Below are 5219 nucleotides of genomic sequence, written 5' to 3'. Positions count from 1 at the left end.
CAAAAGAGGACAGAGGAGAAATGGAAGGAAGAATACGTATGAAAGGGAACAAAACAGTCTGTGATTGGCTCGATGCGTTGGTGGACGGTAAAATTACGTCACCATGTATTTCGACCAATCAGGTCTTTCGGTTCGGTGAACTTTTACGATGCTTTCCAAAGCGATGCGCAAAGTTTCTTTCCCCGGAATTCCACGTTGATTTGTCTTCTTTTACGAGCAGTTGTCAATAACTTGTTAAGTGGGTGTCGTTAATTCAACTTGAGGCTTTTTAAACCAGACTCGATTTACTGCATGACCACAGGATTTTCACCATTTCTCTCTTCTTCTTTCATGTCCTTCCACTTCTTTCTGTCTTCCTTCTTCTCATTCCCCTCTCTATTTTGTTATCTTCTACTTTTCCTTTCTTTTCTTATTCTACTTTTCCTTTCTTTTTTAATTCTATTTCTCCTTCTTCTTCCTCCTCCACCTCTTCTTCTTTTTCCTCATCTTCTTCTTCTTCTTCCTCCTCTTCTTCTTCTCCATCTTCTTCTACATCTTCTATTGATAATCCCAGTGAAAATATAGAGTTTTTTCAAAGACATAAAACCATTAATTTTTTTATGTGGCAGGATTTTTGGTGATAGATCATAATGCAATACAGTACTGTCTTAGAAGAATATATACAAAAGAAAATGAGCAATCAATTGAAAACAATACCAAACATAGAGGTTTGAAATTGATTTTCCCCTAATTTGGCCCCATATTTCATCATGTCATTTTTGTCGATAAATTTCATGCGCAACAATTTCAATTTTCGCATCTTTCTTCTATACTTCCATCCCTTCACGCGACGACCCGCTCAAGGGTACGAGGCGGATCTCAGCAGCAGTCCCAGCCGTCTCCACCCGGGCTGATTCAGGACGGCTGCCTTGCCCCTCGAGGCAACAGGACACCACGTTCTATGCCAATGCCAGCGTGAAGCCGTGTCAATCGATAGCAAAACGTCACAGTTGCACTTCAGTAGGTACTAGTACTAAAGACCTCTTCCAGCAATGTTCTGAAAGGGGTTTTTATCATTAATCATTATTAAGTAGTTTAATCAATCTTAGACCTTTTCTCTAGATAGGCAATACAAGGCGAATGCTCTAAGGCCACCACACCCCCCTCCCAAAAAGGTTCCCGGTCGACTCAACGTATATCCAACTTCAAGGTTCAAAAAGATTTTTTTAAAGATGTGGGGGCTTTCTTTGTGTGAGAGCATTTTTTTCTTAACTAACTATATATTTGACTTTCATTTTATTCCATTTCTCTGTACAAAACTAATTTCCAAGCGTTCCTCTCCCCATCCCTTTCACTCCTCAATCACCCAGAATTCCCTTTTCTGACTCTTTCTATCTTTCCTTCTCTCTCGCTGTTTCTCCTTAATATATCACACAGCAAGAGGTATATCTGACTTCCTACTTTATGTCCCATCTCATAACTAATCATCTAGTTTGATTGCAACCATAATACTCACAATATTTCCCTCTCACAGGCGGTGCCATATTAAGTATATGCTGACCCAAACTTGACCTCCAGATATTTTCTTTAATAACAAATTTTAAATACATGCAGTCTGGGGTGAAGGGATTGATGTGAATGAAATCAGTGTGACTAAAATTGGAAAGATTTTTAATCTCTCAGATGTGTCAAATAACTTCTTTTTTTTAGATGAAATGACCATGAACCCCCACTTTCATTTTGTCTCCTTTTTATCGGGAGAAGGGGTCCAATAGTTTTCAAACAAAACGAAGTGTTTCTAAGGTGAAATATTAGCCATTCTTTTTAAGAACAGAGGGTGTTTATCTCTTTTTAATTTGACCATTCCTGGTCACAATTTTCCTCTTGTTCATTTAAAATATCAGACAGACATTTGGCGGATATTTCAATGTCTTGTTTTTACTATAACAACTCGTCACATTTTTGACGGTGGCATAAATCGCGGAGCATTCGAATTGGTCGCATCAGAGTATTCAATTATCAAATATGCAATCAATCATACAACTTAATTTAACAGTAAGTATGTCGCAAACCTCGTGCAAATGTTTATTATTCAACTAATAATGAACGATCGAAATAATTTTTAAAAACAAATCTCATCTTCATTTTTTGTCTGATGGAAGATAATCGGCAGTGTGTCAAAATGTTGATAATAATAACATGTAGGAAATTCAAACCCGAAGAGGGGCATTTAAGGCTTGTTTGTCGGAAATCACTAAGACCATACGTATTTCACTAACCAAATGATGGGAGCGCGTAGCGCAAGCTGAAATGTTTGTATATACACTCGGCATAAAAAGTTATTGGACACTTAGAAAACTTAAAATATTTCATATAGATATTTGATTAAAGGCAAATTATTGTATGTCAACATGACCAGACAATATTGCTCTTCCAGTATGATATGACATTTTAATGTTAACAGTCATGCATGGGCGGTCAAATGCTTTAAACAATAGAAATATCAGTAAAAGAAAATTGCAAGATATGTTAGAATTACATCTAAACACATGACTTACTTTTTGTAGTCATTGCTATCATGATTATCATACGCATCTCACTAATCAAATATTGCGAGCGCAAAGCGCGAGCTGAAAATTTAGGAAATTCAGACCTGAAGAGGGACATTCTATAAGGCTTGTTTTTAAGAATTTCACTTAGATCATACGTATTTCACTAACCAAATGATGGAGCTGAAAATTTTTGATATTCAGATCAGAAAACGGGACATTTTAAGGACTGATTTTAGGAATTCATGAAGACCAGACATATCTCACCAATCCACTAATGCGAATGTGAGCACGGACAGGAAATATTATATATTAAGACTGTTAAGAATAGGGTAATCACTTTAAGTAGTCATGAAAAAGAAGCATATGTCATTACATAAAACAATAACAACTCGAAGTGCGAGGAAATATATTTGGTGTATATTGACTTAAAAACGGGAAGTTTTAGTACAACAGGATTATATATCTCGTTAAACATTTTAAACAGACAATGCGAGCACCAGGAACAATGAAGACACAAGCCCTGAGCAAATTATGTTTCATAAAGTTATGAAAAAAATTCTTATGTGATATAACATAACATAATTATGATATAACATTATAATGAATAATAATTTCTTCTTTCCCACTACGTTTCTCTTCCTTTCTCCCTCTTTTTTTTCTTTTCCCCGTTTTTTTTTTTTGCCAGCCGATGGGGGGTTATCTTAAATCAGTGTGTTTAGATTTTGCAATGTATGTATACATATAGTTTCAGGACTTTGATATGCATATTTCGTCATGTGCTTAAACTGCTTAACCCTAAAAAGACCAAAGAAGACGGGGAGGGGCTACTTTAGCCCCCCCCCCTCCCTTATGTAATCTCGGCTTTCGACCGCGCGAGCGCAACGAAAATTGGCACACGCATTGAAATAAAAAAAGATTCTTCGAAAAACCACGCTAATTTACGCGTAATATAAAAAAAAGGGTGCTCTAACTAAATAAGGACTCAAACTGTTTTTCTTTTTATTCAAAGACTCTTTAAAGGATTCTAGTAATATTTACTTTAAAAAAAATCAACATCACTTCTTTTTCCGATGGATTTTATTGTTTTTTTAATTTCTTATGTATTTCTCTGTTTTCGACTTTTTTTTTCGATGCATGGTAATCGTCGTTGACTTTATTTTGACCATAATCAAAATAAAGTTAATTGATTTTAATCAGTTAAAATAAAAATAATGATACATTTATGAATTTTGGCTAAAAACACAATTTGCCTTATTAGATGTGTTAATATGAATTCATGTTTTTCTGACATACAGAAATGTTGCGTAATTTCGGAACGGCGAGATGTGGGGGAGGGGGTGGGAGTAAGCAAGTCTCGGCGGAACTTATTTTGTCGCGAAGTTATCGCAGACAAATGCAAGGGGTGCTGCACCTTCCACTATTTGTAGGGTTAATGCCTGCACAGGCCTCACTTCAGCTGTGAGTTATAGAGCTGCGCCAGAGTGCATCTGATATAGATTCAGAATAACCTAAATAGCAAGACTGATTTTTTCATGAATAAAAAAAAACGAAACGGAAATATGCTTATCGTGGTTCCAATTATTTTCTTTGGATATTTCTTTTATCCAGACCGTCCTTAATTTGTTCGTCACTTGAAAATCATAGGGGTGTTTGTCCTTGCCCCCGTCACAATGCTGTAGTGATGTTTAATTCAGAAAACTTCAATGTTCTTGCCAATTACGGATCGGTATTTTAATATATATATATATTTTTATCCTTTATTGCATATTCATGCCGATCTGAACTATAGACCTATCATTATTCTTAATCGTTTTTCTTATAATTTTCACTGAGGGATGATTACTTTATTACTTCTCATTCTTTCTTTATCGATATTCAAGCTGAACGTACACAAGAGAAAAATTTAAAGCCATTCATTTAACTTGCATTTTTGCAGTTATCACCCATACTACTGATCGTTATATACATGTAGCAAATTGCTAAGTGTGATCATATTATTAGCATCATTTTTGGTATTTCTATATGCCGCGAAATTAATCTCGTTAACAAAGTGAAAGTATATTATCTGCTACAGCAGGCGGTATATATATGATTACTGACCAAGTGTGTGGGCCGTAATCAGGTTTAACGTGTTCCGCCTGCATAACTTAATACACGATAATGATATAGGCCCAAATCGGACCTACTTCAAGAATAATTTAATGTGCAGTTTGCTTTGAACATTGTCTCTCTCCCTTTATTTCACTCGACCATCAACACCATGAATAATGTTTAACGTGTTCGGCCTGCATAACTTTATACACGATATAGGCCCAAATCAGACCTACTTCCAGAATAATTTCATGTGCACTTTGCTTTGGACTTTATCTCTCCCTTTATTTCTCTCGATCATCAACACCAAGAATAATGTCGGCTCATGGAGATTCTACTCTAGCTTTTACTTTTCCACATTTTGTCTTTTGTCCCGCGGCTTCCTCTATCTCGTTTTTCTTCTCCTTTTCCCGTCTCTAAATCAGCTATCTTTTATCCTATATTTGGCTTCCTCTCATCCTCCCTCTCTATCTTACCCCCCCCCCCTCTCTCTCTCCCTCTGTCTGTCTGTCTCTCCTCCTTTCTATGTGTCATCCTATTCCCTCACGCACAAATACATCACATCATAAATTAAAGAACAAAATCTACATTTTCAAA

Source organism: Lytechinus pictus, chromosome 1 (genome assembly GCF_037042905.1).
Source record: "Lytechinus pictus isolate F3 Inbred chromosome 1, Lp3.0, whole genome shotgun sequence".
Taxonomy (NCBI): domain Eukaryota; kingdom Metazoa; phylum Echinodermata; class Echinoidea; order Temnopleuroida; family Toxopneustidae; genus Lytechinus; species Lytechinus pictus.
Note: the sequence above shows the minus strand (reverse complement) of the source record.